The sequence below is a fragment of the Uranotaenia lowii genome, chromosome 1 (genome assembly GCF_029784155.1).
Source record: "Uranotaenia lowii strain MFRU-FL chromosome 1, ASM2978415v1, whole genome shotgun sequence".
Taxonomy (NCBI): Eukaryota; Metazoa; Arthropoda; class Insecta; order Diptera; family Culicidae; genus Uranotaenia; species Uranotaenia lowii.
The window spans coordinates 141,772,347-141,792,496 of NC_073691.1; the positions used below are offsets into that span (position 1 = coordinate 141,772,347).

Consider the following 20,150-nt stretch of genomic DNA (forward strand, 5'->3'; position numbering starts at 1 on the left):
AGAATTTATCATGCACTAATTGTAGGTTAGCATTAGGGTAAAAGTTTAAGGCTAAAAACCCTCTTTAAATAAATGTACAGCAACAACAACAACCTATTTACTGAATAGGAACACTCGTTCCAAAAAAATCGGAAAATTCGATTGTTTGTCCTCCTGAATTATTCATACACGCAGAAAAATATATTTTAAAAATAATAAGATTTCGGCCAAAAATAATAAAAATTTTGGTTGGGAAAAAGCACAAATATATTTTTGGCCACACTGAATAAAAGTATCGTTTTGATTTAAAGTTATCGTTTGATTGAAAACGAAATACACCCTTTTTATAAATGATTCATCCTACTTTTCAAAATAACAAAATTTTGGGTAAAACACACAAAAAGTTTTTAGCCTAAAATTAAAAAAATTGGGGGTTGAAAATTAGCAGTTTTGTATGATTCAAATTCATTTTTTTTTTCAATTCAAACGAAAGCAAAATTGTTATTGGTTTTCGGATTTATTTATTCGTTTTCAAAGAAATGTTTTATGCTTCATTTATTCGTATTAAAACACCATTTTTCATCGGGAATTCTTCGTGTTCCCTCTTAGCATGTTATGGCCAAATCATCCTCACAAATCGCTGGCCAACCCACAGTTGTGTTGTAGCTGCTGTACGAATGTAATGCACCATGGTCCGCCTTACTTCATGAATGCACTGGCTCCGCATGTTAGTCCGTCTGTTAAAAAAAAAAAAACAAATTACCTCACTTAAACTTTAAATTATTGTACAAACCTGCTAGATGAGTTGTGGAATAAAAATCCGGAGGAGAGAATCGTGCTCGGCAGTCACAGTGGTTTCAAAAACTTGTTTCGGCTGCTGCTGCTTGCTGTTCAAATGAGAAAATTTGTTAATATTTTCTCAATATTTTTTTCTTTTTTTTTATTTTGCTTTTCAATTCTAGACCTACTACACGTTCATTGAAATTAGCCGATTTTTGATTTCGAACTAAACCAAATTTTATTTTTATATAATAAAAAAGGAGTGTGTAAAAATTACAATATTTTATTGTTATTTCCGATCGATTTTTTTGTGAAAGCTATCGAAAAATCTGCATTGAAAATGTAAAATAAAATAACAAAACGTATTGTTGTAACCAACCCCCTGTCTTTTTCTGCGTGTACGCATCGCATTTTATGAAAATCAATTGAAGATTATTGCGGTAATTTAGTACTTTACGTTTATTGTATACGATAGTTCCCATAAAAGGTACTTGTCCCAAAAAACAGCTGAATATCAGGTAATTATTTTGATCAGCTCAGAAGTTTTAAATGCTATGAAGGACACACAAAACATCAAGCTATAACTTTGCTTGCTTTGAACGTTTCTTGAATTCGAAACGTTTTTCCATTTATTTATTGAATCAATCAAATGAAATCATATGTCGATATGGGTCCATCCGACATGTTAAGCAGTGGAATTTTCGATTTGACAGAACCAGAGAACCAGAAAAAACTGGCACACGCGATTTGTATGGGAAACATCAAGTTTTCAGGGGGTTGGTTTTAAACCAAAACAACTTAATTATGAGTTTATAAAAGGAGCGTGTGTTTGTTAAGCGAAGTGAAAATCGCTTACAAAAACTCTGGCCACCCTAGCGTTTGAATCTTTGCTGCTGCCAACCACTTCGACTAAAATTCCCACTAAGCTCACATTCGTTTCCTCATCGACGAAAGCTTCGCTCGCTGCTGCACGCAGGGTTGCCAACATATATTTTCAAAAATCAGGGAACTGGTGAAATAAAAATCAGGCAAAATCAGGCTACATAAGTAACGGAAATTCCTCTAAAAGTGATGACCTTTTTTTTTTTTTTTGGGCCTCACTCTACATTTTTCCTGTGTTGTGGGCCTACTTGGTTGCATAATTCTACTGAATCAAAGCCGAAAGATTCCTTTTCATTCCCTTTTTAAGAAATGAATTAATGGGAATCTTTCGATTGGTTTCATTCAGCCACATTTTCGCTTTTTAACTTCAGTTATGGTACCTAATTTAGTTCCTTACTACCCATTTTTCATCACATTCGCAAAAATCAGGCAAAATCAGGCATTTTTTGAAAAATCAGGGAAATTCAATGGCTTTTCAGGTTGTCAGGCAGAGCCTCGAAAAATCAGGCAATCCCTGAAAAATCAGGCATATTGGCATCTCTGGCTGCACGTTCTGTATATATACATATACATGCTTCAAAATGGCGTCCCACTCACTCATACATGGCCCGGAAAAACCTGTGCTACCAACCGTTGCTAATTGGAAAGGAATTTTACTCAGGGGTCATCCATAGATATGCTAACAAAATAACTTCTGTTGTTACCGCTTTTAAGCATGTTTGATTTAAAATTGTTTAGATTCAGCAATTTATAAGTGAACATCGAAAAAATTTTGTTACGTACTTTCAGGAAGCCCTAATTTGGGAAAACCAACAAGAGAGAAAGCGCCAGCAAAAAGAAACCATTTGACAACGAGTATTGAAGAGTGTGTGTTTGGTGTACTATCGAACGAAACTTAAAAACGCACACACCCAAACCACTGATACCCTTTTTTTCTCGAACTAATCGACAGCAAGCGAGACGACGGTGAGAAAGAGACACAGTTCTCGTGTGCGAGCAGTAAAAGTTGTAGTTCCTTGGCAGCAGTCGTGATTTATTCCGTGAATTTTTCCGTGCAATCGGCCGTGCTAGGTTCCAAATGTAGGTGTGCCGTGGCCCCAAGTGCCGGAAGTACGCGATGCGCATCGAGTTGATCGGTTTACTGTGCTGGAAACGGGATAAAAGAGCACTGCAAAAGTGAGTCTTCTTCCGAGGGGCTACCCCGTATATTACATTATACCATTCACCTACATCGGTGGGAACGTTCGCGTTTTTTTTTCTCTTCGTTCCACCAGTTTGGTGAATCCGTGAGCTCGAGTGAGCAGGCGCCTTGGGGATGTGTGCGTGTGTTCGATGTGATTGATGAAAATTATGCATGCCGCGAGTTGGATGAGAAGCACTAATATCAGCCAATAAACCTCGGTTCCCTTTCTGAGAATGAAGAAGCTGTATCCGAAGTGAGTCGTGAGCTCCAGTGGGATAGGAGATAGTGAGATGGATGAAACGAATCGAGAAAAGTGAACGCGTTTATGACACCAATATCTGTAACCGATAGTTAAGGAATTGCCGAATTGCCGAATTGCATGCTTGTAAATATGTGTTTGTGTAGCAGCGATGTAGTTTTGGGATAAAAAGAAACGAGACAGGAGCGCAGCTTTATGATAAAAACAGCACTGGAAAAAGGTTTGTTTATTGTTTTTCACCTTGCAATATTTTATGTTTCCTTCGTTTGAAATTTACTAAAATTGAACAACTTTAAATTGAAGATCCAACGTTTATTTTCAAATTTCTGCTGAACAAATATTTTAAATATGAAGCTGAACCTGTTAATTTTCTCATACGAACTCAAGATTGTTGCGTAAAAAACTCTATGAAGCTTGAATTTTTCACTTCAGAAGAACAACATTGGATAGTTCAATATTTCAGTTCATTTTTTTCGGGATTTTCATCCCGAAGATGATTTATCCTTATATTTCAATTCATAAGGTAAATGGAAAATAAACGATTATTATGATTAGAAAAGAATGACCCTGGCAGTTAAACTCCCTTGAAAAAAAAAACAATTCTAGAGTTTATTTTGATTAGGTCGTAAGAGCCACTAGACATGTTCTGAGAAAATCGATGTTTAAGTTTCGGAAAACATTTTCAATTCTCATTTTATTATTTCTGAACAAATTTTTCTGTAAATTAGAAAGTACACGTAAAACTAGACGCAGAACATGCTTGCGTACTCGAAACTAATGTAAATTAAACTACTATTGATAAAGATGTACTTACGACTTGATGCATTTCTCATTTGGCGTAAACGTCTTTTTGGTCAATCGATAAGACGGATTACAAAAACTGATTTGATTGGCCACATCCCCAGTAATTCTTTCGGAGTTGATTAGAGAAATGCTTGAATCAAAAATCTTATCCAATAAATCCACGTATATCTTCTTCCGATGAAATCTTCAATTCCTGCGTGGTGGAACTGGCCATTGGGAATCCACCAGAACATTACCGGACATTACCTGTGAGGCACTGGCAGTTCGAGATGTGTCTAAAAGCATCCAACGCTTTAAATTGTTTTGGTTTCTTCTGTAACGAAAAAAAATAAACTGGCTTTTCACACGTAGTTGAATAAAATATATTCTACTTACCCGACAACAATTTGCAGTGTTTCACCATGCTAAAATGGATAATATCACTGCTGCAGACTGGTTTGTTTTTCTTTTCACGTTAACTTCATCACTTCTCGAAGCGATTTTTCCGTACCCTGGGTTCCCATGGGTAACGGCGGCGGTGTGCATGCTTGTGATAATGATGGTTTACTATCATTGTCCTGAGAGGGTCGTTGCACACATCTTGTCAAGCTTGGATCATAATATGACTCAAATTAGAAGGCGTGATGGACACCTTTATTTAAATTAAATTAGCGGTAGGTTCAATGGTGTCCAAATTTTTCATGATCCATGCTGATAAGATGAATGGGAGTTGAAACACTTGCCCTCCCTTCCGTTGAACAATGGGAAAATTTTGTAGTGAAAATATCACATTTTGCCGTCATAAAGTGATACTTTTCAATAGGGCATAATCTGTTTGGTAAGGTAGTTAGCTAGTTTAGTTTCATAGAATTAGGATGTTTCAAGTATTGATAGGTTAGGTAATGGTATTCGCCTCCCCAATGCTCTAGAAAGTGTGCATTTGCGGTTTATGAATTTCGTTGGCTTATTCTTAAATCAAGCATTTTACAAGAACTAGGGGCTCATTGGACGGGAATGCTGTTTTGACAAATATGATATTTCAGTTTGTAATAAACTTTCGACATTTGTTTTGATTTATTTATTTACTTTTGGTAGATCTATACATTTTTCGGTTAGGATTGAAATTCATAAATCGAAGTTTAAAATAGAAAATATGATTTCGATAAGCAAGAATGAGTAGATAGTTTAGATAATTTATTTCGGGCATTTAAAAACAGGCACACGGTTTATTTGAATTGAACCCCTATCGTGTAGATTGAGTATAAAAGTTTGTTTGAGTAGTTGACCACAATTAGTGACAAGGTTTTAAGGAACAGCACTGTTATTTTCCTGTACCGTTGATAAGTTGACGATATAAATAAAGCTATTGCTATTTAAGCTTACAGTTCATTGTTGATGAGTTTAAGAGACACCTTTTCTAGATTCTGTTTTTATGATATCCTAATTGAGTTATCGAATAACCGTGTAGTCGCGTAGAATCAATCACTTGAATATATCTTTTACTTAGCAAATCTATGATTATTTCTAAATCAAACTAGGAAGAATCCAAATTTATGGAAACGAGTAAGGTAGATGACAGGTAGGGAAAATTCAACTACGGTAAGATAGTGAACCCTTCTGACAATGATATCGAGGCGTTAGCATATGATATCATATTATTTGATACCATACTGCTATTGCTCGGTTGAATTGAAGGTTGGGTTAACTCGAAGTTCATATGGGGCCCACCAACCGTCCTAGTCCGTCGAGCACTATCTTAACGCTTCCCTAAACTGGTGCTTCAGAACCCTCGGGCTCTGTTGCCGCTATCCTTTTCTAAGCTATTCTACTCTCATTTAAAATTTTCCTCTTCTGTCCCCCGTTCTGTTTTTCCTTTCCGGGTCAGCCAGGCGCTCATAAACCCATAAACAAACAAAACAAAAAAACTTCATCACTTCTCGAAGCGATTTTCGTGACGATGCACAACGTCGTATAACCAACTTGCCGAACTATTTTTTGCGACGTTTTGCATCACGGCAAATGCACGGCAACACAAAATGACGCAAAAACCAAAGTACACTCAAAAATGTTAAAGTCGTCATACGTCCTAAATTCAAAGCATCTTGGTAAAGTTATTTATTGGTCAAATGAAACCGAGTTTTTATCAATAACAGAATGCATGTTTATCAATCGTTTGCAGCCAATAACTCAGTTTTGTTTATATTGGTTCTTACGACCTAATCAAAACAAACTCTAGAATTATTATATTGTTCCCTATCGAAAATGATAACCACATTTTATCGCAGTTAAAAAAATGTTGAAAAAAAGGAGAATGCATTTTTGTCCCTGATTTACCTACTTATTCTGATACTACGGAAATTTCATTGTGAACTAACTGATCCCGAACTGTTTCGTTTGCAGACCTCAAAATCGAAATTCATAATCGACAATCGATTGACCGTTCCATTGAACCCTTGTTTTTGAATTTTCCTCTCATTTTTTTTAAACAATAATAAGCTGACCCGGTAGACTTCTTACTTATGGAAGTATGACATTTGGCATAAAGCCGGGCATTTGACATAAAGGAGCTAAAAGATACATAGCCATAATCTGACAATATTCCCACAAAAAATAGTTTATACACCCTTCACTCAAAAACAAAGCAGGCCGCCGCCCGTGGCCTAGAGGATATCGTTCAAGTCTTCTAAGCCAACGGTCCTGAGATCAATTCCCGGCCACGGCATACATAGTACACATTCTGTGGGTTGGTGGTTTTAGCATTTGTAAGATGCTAGCCATCATATCATCGAAAGATGTACGCTTAGTGTTAAGTTAAAGGAATCTCTTCGAGGAAACGTAAAGTTTCATTGAGATCCTATTTGTGTTTGTTCGTTTAAAAAAAAAAAAGCAAACAGTTTAGATCAGTGGTCGGCAACCTTTTGAGTCAGAAGAGCCAAAAACTTCAAAATTTCAGAGTTTCTAAGAGCCACATTTAAGATTTATGTTTCGTTTTTAATTTAAAAAAAAAAATATTTGAATGATCAATGAACATAAGTTGTACGAAAATAACTTTCAAATCATATTGAGTTTTTTCAAACTCTTGGATATTTTTTTTAAATCTGTTTCTGATCACCATTTAATTAAAGTTGCCGGAATTTTATCAGCACGTATCCGGGCTGGGCATATCTGGGCTATTTTATCCAAAACCTGGCAAAATCCGGCCATTTGATTTTCTAATTGGCTAAATTGACTAAAAATCCGGGCTTTTTCATGACATTTCCCCAGATTTAGTTAATCCTTTCCAAAATCCACAAGGATAAAGTTAAATTCAATTGAAATTAATGTAGCCAATAATCTTCAAAATAATAATAATAATAATCTTCAAAATAATGCTCCTAATAACTGGTACATACACTGCCGGCCAAAAGTTTGGGATCACCCGCTAAAAAACATGCACATTTTGATCGTTCATATCTCAGCCGTCTTAGGACATGTTGCAAATTTTCTGATCTCATTTGAAAGATAATGAGCAATAGCCATTTTGGACCATTGACCATTAACATCGTATTGCAGATCTGAAGGGTGCATTTGAAAGCTTAGGAATTGTTGTTTTTTCATAAATTCATAAAAAATTATATTTTAAAGTGATAACCTTAAAAAAATTACCTGAAATTAATAGTTTTTAGATAATTTACACTTATGATTGTGAATTTTTTATGGTTATGGATTTAAAATATAATTTTTTAATGAATTTATGAAAAAACAACAATTCCTAAGAGCACCTGCAACGGTTCAGGCGTAAATATTGGTTTTAAGTATACCAGTTTAAGCCCAATTTGAAATTTTAGAATCGGCTAAAACACCCACTCCCCACCGGTGTAGGAGCAAATTTGAAACGGGTACACTTTTATTGCAGACTCTCAATAATTGAGAAGAAAAAACCCATTTTATTAGAAAAATTGCATAAGTTTTGAGTTTCACGGTAAATTGTCTTAAAATTAATTCTACGAACATTATTTTTGACAGAACAATGATTTCAACTATTCTACCAGGATTAAATTAATTTAAAAGCAAAAATGACTACACAACGAGGAAAGAAGGTCAACTGAAAAAATTCTTCAATTAATTCAATCAAACTGCTTTGAATCAATGGAATAAGGTTTTGTTAAAATGAAATGAAAAAGCAATTTTTTTTTCAAGTTATTGCTGACATTGATAAAGGAAATGAGAAATGTTTATCCCAAAGTCAAAGGAAATTTTCCTTTGATTTGTCGACATTTTTGTTTGACAAAAACTTGTTTCACTTTGTAAATTTATGTATGGATACAGAAAAATACGCTGCTATTGACGAAAACTCCGAGCAATCTATACGAAACTAAAAATCTCTCAACATCTCAAATAAAACAATAATTATAGAACAATCAATAAACATAAACAATTAAATATTTAATTTACCCCATCGAAAAAGTATTGAAATTTTCTTTTCGTTTATTTTTTCAAATTTTAGAACGCTGACTGGATTCACTAATTTGTCGAGCCCAAATGAAAAGCTTTTTATTTAATTATATTAAATCGAGAATAATGTGACATCTATTATTAATACTTGATATGGTTTTTATTAACATCTATTCTCAATTCATGTTACGTATAGGCTGGTTGAATCGAAAAAAAAACATTCAAATAATATCTCAAAAAGAAACTATTATCACAACCAATGTTACCCAAACATGTGTGAAAGAAATCATTGTTGGCTAAAATTTTCTCACCGTGATCTAAATCGGTCTGTCGTATATTTTGAAATCCTGTTCCAAATTTGCATGAATTTGGAACAAAGGCGTATAACTGTTGGGAATTTTGAAATCGATAACTGTGCTAAAACAGCCAGCCGGACTGTTTTAGCGTGGTCGAAAACCGTGTTTTGCATCTACCGTTGGGACAGCCCTAAGCTTTCAAATGCACCCTCCAGATCTGCAATACGATGTTAGATGAGAAAGATATGAATGAAATAAATTTGTATGTTTTTAAAAGAACGATCCCAAACTTTTGGCCGATACACCATACTAGGGGTGAGTCCAAACTTTTGGACGATAACTTAAGTGTCTATTTTATTATTTAAAAGTACATTCTTAAGTTTTTGCACAAAATTTTTTGATTGTGTTTTGAGAAGTATAGAATAAGGATTCTAATGCAACTTAAACTTTGAAATTTGGTTCACCCTATCGCGAGATGATTGGCTTTGAATATTGAGTGCGATTTTTTGAAAACGTTCTAACTTTAGGTTAAGTTTTAGGTGCAAAAATAAAACATTATTTGTTGGAAAAATACCTCCAAAATAGCTATTGCTCATTATCTTTCAAATAAGATCAGAAGATTTGCAATATGTCCTAAGACGGCTGAGATATGAAAGATCAAAATTTGCATGTTTTTTAGCGGGTGATCCCAAACTTTTGGCCGGCAGTGTATGTTGCTTTCGGAATTTGATGCATCTGTACGCAGCGAAAAAGTTTTTAAGGACAAAGGTATTTTCCTTTGTTTAGTCCCCAAACAAAGGAAAAGTTCTTTGATTGTGGGACAAATAATAATTTCTTTGTTTCTAATCCGTTTTCATTTACTTCAAACAAATTTTTCACCTTTGAAATCAAAACAAGTTCTTTGAATCAAAGTTTTTTTAGTGCAAAGAATAAATCCTATGATTCAAAAATTATTATTTTGAATCAAACTCACAATAAACTGTTTCAAATAAAAAGGAGTTTGTTTCAAAAGAATATTTTTTAAAATAAAAATCAATTTGGTCTCCCCTTCTCAACCCCCAAATTAGAATACAACTAACAGTTGAGTCACCGCGACTATTAATAAAGTGATATATGGTACACCGGGGTAAGTGGAGACGGTGACTATTAAAACAATACTGTGAACTATTTTTTCAAACTTTTAATGCAGAATGTTAAATGTACTTGTACTATCCAATAACTGTAAAAGAGATACGGTTCCGACAATTGCGGATGTTTACGGTGACTTGGATGATGTGGAGTTGATGTGCATCTTTTTCAATCCCAAATTTCTCGTAAACTAGCTGGCTCTTGATGAAAAACTCTACATTGAAACAATCCTTACATTCGGAACAACCAGTTAGGAAAAGAAACGACGGTCAAAAATTGCGAAAAAAGGGTTTATTCAAAAATCTAAAATTGTGTCTCCAAACCCTACCTGGGGTAAGTGGGGACGACTTTATACATACTTGATGTTTACTAGACTAGTTCACTTTTCGGCTTTTTTTCGCTGATCACAACGCCACTTACAGGGTTTGATCCTGATTCATTTTCAAGAACTCTGGCCGAATTTGAGCTCATTTGAGTAAGTTTCCAGCGTGCGCTAGAAGTTTTATTGAAAAAAGTCCATTTTTCTGGAAAATTTTCTTAGATGTGTTCTAGCAAGCTGTTGTTAATATAAAATGATAATTTTATAGTGCTCGGTGATTGGTATGACAGTCATTCGTATGGACCTGTTTTAGATAATTGACTAAATCAAACCGAAAAAATTTAAAAATTCATAAACTACCAACTTTTACAGAAAATTTACTTACAAGTTAAGAGCTTAAAATCAGTAGTAAATAGAAAAAAAATATTTTCGATATAAACTTTTCATAAAAAGATAGCCTTATTTATAACCTTTAATTTGATGTATAACACTTAATTATCGCAACAGTACAAGCAAAGATATTCAAACATTCACATCACATTCTTTGAATCATAATGTTGTCTCCATTCAAGTTTTAGCATCATGCAACCTGCAAAACGTGGCATCAAGAGGACTTGCTTACAACTTGATCAAAGCGCGCGCTTTTTTTAACTCCTAGCCCCGTCATGGGGTACTTGATTGAATAAAATATCCTTTCTTGTGCACAAGTTGGTGTGGAGCAAACTTGAATGAAAAATATTTTATCAAATCAAATTTGTTGCATAGATATTTGAATAACTTTGCTAGCACTCTTGCGATCATTAAGTGTTATACATCAAATTAAAGGTTATAAATAAGGCTATCTTTTTATGAAAAGTTTATATCGAAAATATTTTTTTCTATTTACTACTGATTTTAAGCTCTCAACTTGTAAGTAAATTTTCTGTAAAAGTTGGTAGTTTATGAATTTTTAAATTTTTTCGGTTTGATTTAGTCAATTATCCAAAACAGGTCCATACGAATGCTTGTCATACCAATAACCGAGCACTATAAAATTATCATTTTATATTAACAACAGCTTGCTAGAACACATCTACGGAAATTTTCCAGAAAAATGGACTTTTTTCAATAAAACTCCTAGCGCACGCTGGAAACTTACTTAAATGAGCTCAAATTCGGCCAGAGTACTTGAAAATGAATGAGGATTAAACCCTGTAAGTGGCGTTGTGATCAGCGAAAAAAGCCGAAAAATGAACTAGTCTAATGTTTACACATTTTTTCAATTTTCTCTCCTTCATTCAATACAATTTAGCTTTATATAGCATTCAGATCATGAAAAGTTGGGAAAAGTACTTGTTTTTTCTAAAATAAGTTTATATTTTCGATAATATCGGATTACACACAACAATCATTCCGTACCCTAGGCTGTAATGGGTCACGGCGACGGCGTGCATTACTGTGTTTATGGAAGTAGAAGGTTTGGAAACAGACTCTAAACTAACATAAACCTGACAGGGCGGTTGCACGTAGCCTTATTCGATATGAGATCATAGAAAATAAATTAAAAGGTGATTGAATATCGTATACTTTTTCTTTGATGATCCATGTTGATAAGGTGAATGGGAGTTGAAACACTTGCCCTCCCTTCCGTTGGACAACAACAGCATTGCGCAGTGGAAATATCACAATTTGTTGTTTTAATGTTGATATTTCCACTTTTCCATTATGCGCAAGTTAGATTAGAATAGACAGTATTGTAAATGAATGATAACTGCCAAAATTAGATAGGCAATTTAATTGTACAAGAATTAGATGGATGAGGATGTTAACAATTGGCATGGTTAGGTATTCAATGTTCAATGTGCTACTAGGCAAGGTAAAGTAACAGTTTCCTTCTCCCCAATGCTCTAGTAAGTGTGCATTTGCGGTTTATGAATTTCGTAGGCTTATTCTTAAATCAAGCATTTTACAAGAACTAGAGGTTTATTGGATTAAGGTGCTGTTTAGATAGTTTTCTGTCAAAAATATTTCCTTTGCGTTTCAAAACTTTTTGATAGAATTGTCTATTTTTTGGTTAGGTATGAAATTCAAATAATGAAGTAAAAGATAGATGATAGCACATCAAAATAATATTGGAGATTTATAAATAGGAGTGTAATTTATTTCATCCGAAAAAGATTGAAGAAAGTTGTTCTGTGAAGTTGTAAATGTTCGAGATTTTAGAAGAACAGCATAGTTCTTTCTCGTTTTAATACTTTTTTATTGTAGTTCGATCTTATAGCTTGATTAGGTTTGAAATTCAAATAAAGAATGTAGAAGATAGAAGGTATGATTCTAATAAACAAGAACCTACTCGTCCAGGAAAATAATATCGGGATTTTAAAAATTGACATTCATTTTAACCAAACCAAAGATTGAGGAAAGTTGTTTGAGAAGTTGTTCAAAATTAGCAATGAGGTTTTAGAAGAACAGCATCGCCATTTGCATTATGGTTTAAATCCTGTTATTTTGATAAGTCAATGATAGTACAAAAGATATTGAACATGCAATTCATAATTGTTTTTTTAGTCAATCTAAAACGATAATAAATTCAAAGTTATTGCATCGAGTAAGGTTAGGTGGCAGGTAGGGATAACTCAACTACGGTAAGATAGTGAACCCTTCTGACAATGATATCGAGACGTAAGCATATGATAACTTTTGCTACCATACTGTTACTGCTCGGTTGAATTGGAGGTTGGGTTAACTCGAAGCTCATGTAGGGCCCAATTGTCCCAGTCCGTCGAGCACTATCTTAACGCTTCCCTAAACTGGTGCTTCAGAACCCTCGGGCTCTGTTGCCGCTATCCTACTCTAAGCTATTCTACTCTCATGTAAATTTTCCTCTTCTGTCCCCCGATCTGTTTTTCCTTTCCGGGTCAGCCAGGTAGCTCATAAACCCATACAAAAAAAAAAAAAAAAATATCGGATTACACACAACAATCATTGAAAGATGCCTTAATAATAGTACCATGAACTTTTTTCAAAATTTCGGACGGTTCGAGCAATAAAGTAACGTTTTCAACCAAAAAAACACAAATTTGTTGAAAATTTCCTGAGAAATCAAAGGGAAAATCTACCGTCCCCACTTACCCCATAAAGCGGGGTAAGTGAAGACACCAGCCGTCCATAACAATTTACGTGATAACTTTTTTTTGCTTTGCTCATCTCTCTTCAGCATTTGTGAACAACATGTTCTGCATCACGCGATTTTATCAAAATTGACCCACTGCTGGTTTTTTAATGATTTTTTAAAGTTGAACTATACGAAAAACCGTTCCCACTTACCCCGGTGTACCTTACTCGGAAAAACGAAACTTTATAAGTAAAATGACTTAATAAACAAACCTATGATTAAAAAAAAGTCAATTTGGTTTTGGTTCAAATACCAGGTTTTCTCTGAGTGTGTAAAATTCAAAAATCTTGTTTTATGTCACATGTGATTCTTTAATATTCTACGTCCAATTGAATGAAGAATGAAAATCAATACATTGTAGATTACTAAAACTTTGATTACTGGAAAAAAAAATCTGTGGTTTGAACATTATAAGTCTTCAATAAGACGTCCATTAATGATATCACGCAAAATTTGGAAAAAAAATCGACCCACTACCCACAAGTTCGGGGACCACTATACGTTCGATGATTCGCCAGGAAGAGGCAGAAAACCAGGACAATCTGACAAAAATCTGGACCGTAAGGTAATCAACCTCATCAACCGGAATCTATCGATGTCCATACGGAATTTGGCGAAAAAAGCTGGGACATAGATCGGAATGGTACAGCGGATCAAGAAGCAGAAAGTGTCCAAACAAACGGCTGAACAAAAACCAAAACCAGAGCCCGGAAGCTGAAGCCAGATGCGTGCATTCTCATGGACGATGAAACTTATAAGTATAAAAGAAGATTCCAGTACTCTTCCGGGACCACAAGTCTACACTGCAGCTATTGGGGAGGATGTGAGTGACCACGAGAAGTCGATTGAGGTGGAAAAATGTGGCCAGAAAATGCTTGTGTGGCAGTGTGAAGTCGGCGAATTTCTTTACAAAAGGAACAATAAATGCCGATATCTACCAAAAGGAGTGTTTGCAGAAAAGGTTGCTGCCACTATATAAGAAACAATCCACTCTCAGATGGTTTGAAGATAACGATGTAGATTTCGTTGAGAAAGATATTAACCCACCAAACTGCCCCCAGCTTCGCCCCATAGAACGATATTGGGCTATCGTTAAGTTTTCAAGAAAGATAGTAAGGCCAACCGGACCATGGCGGTTTTCAAGAAAAATTGGAATGCTGCGGCCAAGAAGCGTGACCAATCAGCTGTACAAAATCTAATGAAACGCGTCAAGTCGAAAGTCCGAGAATATTACCAATAATTACTTATTTACTTGTATTTCTTTATAAACTGTAAGAATAAGCTTTTTGAAACACTTCCGAACTGTTTCTTTGTTTGAATAATCAATAAAATCAAATGTGTTTATAACTTATTTTCAATACACTCCTTATGTACAGTACCGTTCATAATTGTATAGAAATTAGAATCACGCGCACTGTCACTTCGATTTTGAACTTCCATAAATTTTTACTATGATGATATTTTTTGATCAAATTTTCGGCGTACGATAGATCAACTATCACACTACTATATTACAAAATTTGAGCTTCTAAGGTTTGTGTGACCTGAGATACAGTAATTTTACGAAAATCGAACTTTTGAACTTTAACCATTCAAACTTCAATATTTCAGAAAATTTGCAAAGTGCTTGTTGAAATATTAAGACAGTATGTCTAAAGTTTTTGAAAATGTCTATTGATGGCGTCAAAAGTTACACGAGGAACAATATTTCAGGCATGAACCTAAAATACGATTTCTATATAATTTTGGACGATTCATGAGAACGATATCGTTTCCATCCACAAATCGGTCAAAAAAGGCCTGGCAAGAACAATAAAGAATAGAAAAATGGAATGAATGATCCATTCGTGTTCTGAAATCACAATCACACAATATTGTTCCGAGTTTTTGGTTGAAATAGTTGAACAAAATTTAGTGAACATAAAATATGATTTTCCTATGGAAACATTCGTCCAAAATTCTATAGAAATAGCATTTTTAGGTTCATGCCTGATACTTTTGATCCCATCAATAGAACTTTTCAAAAACGTCAGACATACTGTCTTAATATTTCAATAATCACCCTGCAAATTTCAATAAAAAGTGTAGCGTAGTTTCTGAGATATTGAAGTTTTCGAATGGTAAAAGTCCAAATAGTGTAGTCCGATTTTCGTAGAATTACTGTATCTCTAGTCACACAAACTTCAGAAAGCTCAAATTTTGTGATATAATAGTGTGATAATTGAGGCCCTCAGGACTAGAGGGGTGCAAGTGCCAAAATCATCAATTTTGAGTTAATGATGTTTCATGTTTTTATGTATACCTGGTGAAAAACTCAGATTTTCTATAATTTTTTTTAACACTTTTTTGATTGAATTAAAATTGCTCGAATTCGAAAAATATATGAACAATCCAGTACCTTCACATCTTTGAAGCGCGTTTTCTCGAAAATATGATTTAGGCACTTGCACCCCTTTGATCCCAAGCGCCTCAATTGATCTATCCTACCTACCTAAGGGTCCGGCGCCGATTGATAGTGTATATCGTTTGAATTGGCCCAAGGAACGAAGCATTACATATATCGCAAGTGTTTAGTTTTTAATTCTTCCTACGTTAAACTTTTGCTTAAAGTTTCCTACGCTGGAACATACATATGTCTTACGTAAAAATTGCTTTCAAAATAAGCTCCTGTCGAATTCTAAGGTTTCCCCTGATACTAAATTATATCTTACATTCGAACGATTAAAGGTCAGCCCTGTCTTTTTTACACTTTTCTATATATCTTCATTCTACCCTATATTTTCAAGATCAATTTAACCGGCCTTTTTTTTAAAATTGTCAGAGCCAAACAACGAATAGGTGTCAATCTCGTTAGATTCGTTTAAAAAAATCAAGAAAACCTGTCAATTTGATACGCAAAGCCTACGTGTTAGAAGATGCCGAAGCATTTTTCATGGTTTCTAACCGGTTAACAAATTTTGGGATGAAATTTTTAGAAATTTTCACCATGAATTTATATCTAAAAACGAGTATAATAAATATCGGAAAATCATCGCCGGGAATAAACCGGGGAAAACTTTGGAATTTCAAAACGAAAAATCGCTAGCAACCCTGCTTAATGTTATTATTTGTAAACTACCAATCGACAACGACTCATCTGAACTTTCCGAAGTTTCAGTTTGTTCCGTGGGATAGTATGTGACATCATGATCAGAGCCTGTCGAAAAATCTGAATCCTCTGAGCTTTTTTCATCCGAGAGATTTTTCTTAGATATATTTGCCAAACAATTGTTGTTAAGTGCGTTTCATTTCTGGCGTCTGCCTTTTATCCTTATTAGCTTAAGCTAGATTTGCCATAAAAAAAACCAAACATTTTAGAATAGATACATAACAATGATATTTTTCATGTTTATTAACCTACCATCGAAGTTTCGCCTGAAGACTTTGGATAATCCTGGTCAGAACCAGTAGAAAATCCTAAAAAGTCGGAGGTAGATGATGATTCCATGTTCGATTTTCTACAACTTGTTTTCAACTGGCAAAAATGTATACCTACTTTTATGTTTTAACAATAGATTTCGGATATAATTAAAAACGCGTATAACTTAGTTTGAAGCCAGAACTAAAACAGACCAGCTCTTCCAGTTGCTAGTTTATTTATGCTTTTCCAGAGCTATTGTTTTCATGCAACATTAGCCACCTTTTTTTCTAAACAAAAATTTAGAAAAAACAAAAAAAAAAACATTAAGATACACTTACCAAAATGGAAACTCCGGTAACTCACTGAAGACCTCAAACGACTTGCGGGCTTGTAAATCACTTGGAATTTGCCAAGGTCTGTTCAAAAAATGAAAATGACACTGATAACTTTTTTGTCTAAGTATCTTTCAAATATTCCCGTTTTCTTTTTGTGTGTATTTCATCACATTTAAAAACAACGACAATCATCGCAATAAATTTATATCACTTTATCATAATTAAAAAAAAAAGTTTTTTTTCCTTTTTGAATCACTCTAATAATTGAATCCAACACAAAACGCTTTGAGCCTAGTCCACACTAGGCAACATGAACTGCGATTTTTGTTATGAGACGAACTTTGTTGTCTGTTGTTGTTGTTGGAAACCTGAGACGGTCTCAGTGTCTCCCGAAGAAAATGGGAGACGCTGAGACCGTCTCGAGACGAACCGTCTCCTAGTGTGGACTAGGCTTTAGAAAGCGAACACCAAACAACATTTCTTGCCTTTACAAAATGGCTTTAACCAACGCACAAAATGGTTATGCGCGGACATTTGTCCTCGTTAACTGACGATAACGATGTCGGAAATCACCGAAACTATTGGGACGAAATTTTCCGTACCCTTCATTTGTCTTCAACACCGAACTTTTCCGGTGGCCTGGGGCGAACCATTCACCAATCGGATAGGTGGCAAATACCGGCAAAATTATTCACCTGGTAAACTTTTTTTCCTTCTTTCAAACACTTGGCCACTAAACTTATCGCGAATTTACACAACACTTTCATCATCGTCGCCACTTTTATGTTTTAACACTAGAATTCGGATATAAGTAAAAACGCGTATAACTTAGTTTGAAGCCAGAACTAAAAAAGACCAGCTCTTCCAGTTGCTAGTTTATTTATGCTTTTCCAGAGCTATTGTTTTCATTCGGTTGTTTGTTTAGTTCGGCTGAGCGATTAGCTTGTCTTGGATATAACACCTACGTTCTGATGAATTCAGCCTAAAAGTTTGATCCTTTGGTGTCAGAAGGGTGCAAGTGCACTTGCACCCTTATGGCACCAACGGAACAGGATTTTCATTAACACGTTATTTTGTAAACATGCAGCTTAAAAATATCGAAATATTTTTTTTTGTGACCTGTACTGCCGTTCTAAGCAAGAATGTCCCATGTGACTTTTGGGTCATTTTCACTTTTTTGCTGGAAACGGTCTCTTTTAGTGTTAACTTTCGAATAAAAACACAAACAAATATACTTTGTTCCGAACTTATACGACGTTTTCATCAAGGTGGTTGTCTCTATGTTGAAAGTTCTACGCAAGAATGTCACACTAGAGAAAATTCTATAAAAAATGCAAATTTTATCGAAAAATTGTCTTGAGATGAGTTCAAACTGTTGAATTTAATGTCATTCACTGAAAAGAACACTAAAATAGAGGGCAGAGGAGGAGCGAGAAGACTTGAGTGTTTTATTCAGAGAAATTTTCACTAAACACTTTTCGGTAGGCATTACTTACAAGATCCATGCTCAACTATACATTTTTATAAACAAAGAGGAATGTATTTCTCAAATAACGGTTTAGCATGAGTTTTTGGGAAAAAAATAAACTACGCAAGCTTTTAAAATGATAGAAAAATTGAAGCCGTGTGACAGTTTTTCGTAGAACTAGCATCGGCATGCGTTCTGATTCTACGCAAAAGTGTCACACGGGAGCATTTTTCGCTCTAATTTGCTGTTTTTTTAGGAAATGTAATTTTTTGACAGAAAACATTGTAAAATGATTAACTTGAACTGTTCACTACGAAAAAACTGTCAGTGAGTTTTTAGTTTGAGAGAAAAATTGTAAATATAGCTGATATTTCAATCGCGTTTTTTTCGTTTGCACGTTTTTCCACATGGGACAATCTTACTTAGAACGGCAGTGTATCTTCTACAGCAGGCATGTCAAACTGGGGGTTCGCGGGCTGCATGCGGCCCGCGGCTTTGGTCAATGCGGCCCGCGTAGCCTGTCTTAAGTTTTTACAAAATTCCCTACAACACAGAAGTACGCTGGCTTTCCTGCCACAAAATATTGAAAAGATTTTTTTTTGCTACGAGAGGAAATATTAATATTATTTTTGGAAATGAAAGGTAGACCTGTTGAACATTTTCAAGGAGACGACTGGGTTCAGGATTTGGCATTTCACGTTGATCTCACTGGCCACCTGCAAGATTTGAACTTAAAGCTTCAAGGAAAAGAAAAAAATCATAACTGCTTGTGATGATGTTACAAACTTTCAAGCGAAGTTACGGTTATAGATCAACCAAATTTCCAAAGAAAATCTTGTGCACTTCTCTACGTGTCAAGAACTGAAAAGAACAAATGAGGCTGCATCATTTGATAAATACGTACTTCACCTAGAATCGTTACTAGATGAATTCACAAGCCGTTTTCGTAACTTTAATTCATACGAGCAAGAATTTTCGTTGTTTGTATCTCCATTTTCGTTTGCTCCTAAAAATGCTGCAGATAATTTGCAACTAGAGTTGATAGAGCTGCAGTGCGATTCTTTATTAAAAGCGAAATACATTGAAGTGGCTGTACCAAAATTTTGCAGCTATTTGCTTGAACGCTACGTTGAGTTACGGAAATTTGTTGCCAGAATTTTTGCTATGTATGCAAGTAGCTATCTACAGGGTGACAAAAAAGTCCGGTCACACTTTTTTGGGGTCGCCTGTAGCCTACACGTTGCATCTCTCTGGTGCCTTCTATATGTCAAATGAAAGGGCTAACCTTGCTGCCCAAAGTGGCAGATTTTCGTTTCTGTGCAGTTTGTTTACATTGAGTTGTGAGCCATGGCAGAGTTAAGGGCAGCTGTTATCGCTGCTCGGTTTGGCGCGCAGATGACGAGCTTATTTTTTCGGACGAGAAGCTGTTCATTTTGCAGCAAACAGTCAATCGCCAAAATGATCGAGTTTGGAGTGTGAGCCTCCAGCAAGCTCCTGCGGACAAGCTGAACGTTTCCCGGTTCCAAAATAAGACGTCAGTCTTGCTTCCTGACAGATGGCGCAGCATCCCATACCGCAAAGGTTGTTCAGGCGTGGTGTGAGAAAAACTTGACCGATTTCATTTCGAAGAATGAATGGCCTCCGTCGTCTCCGGATCTGAATCCACTGGATTATTTCGTGTGGGGATACATGATGTCGAAGCTGAACGACTATAAAATAGCAAATTTGCAGCAATTCAAGCGAGTTATCA

At 35.1% G+C, this 20,150-nt stretch overlaps 1 protein-coding gene across 3 annotated transcripts in view; it reads left to right on the forward strand.

Moving 5' to 3' along the window:
* Positions 1–2,635: 2,635 nt before the first annotated feature.
* Positions 2,636–20,150, forward strand: part of LOC129740341 (mucin-17) — a 90,234-nt gene continuing 72,719 nt past the window's right edge. For all 3 annotated transcript variants that reach the window (XM_055731990.1, XM_055731994.1, XM_055731992.1), the window contains exon 1: positions 2,636–3,303. The gene's annotated coding sequence lies outside the window, so the exon portion shown is untranslated. The remainder of the gene's footprint in view (positions 3,304–20,150) is intronic.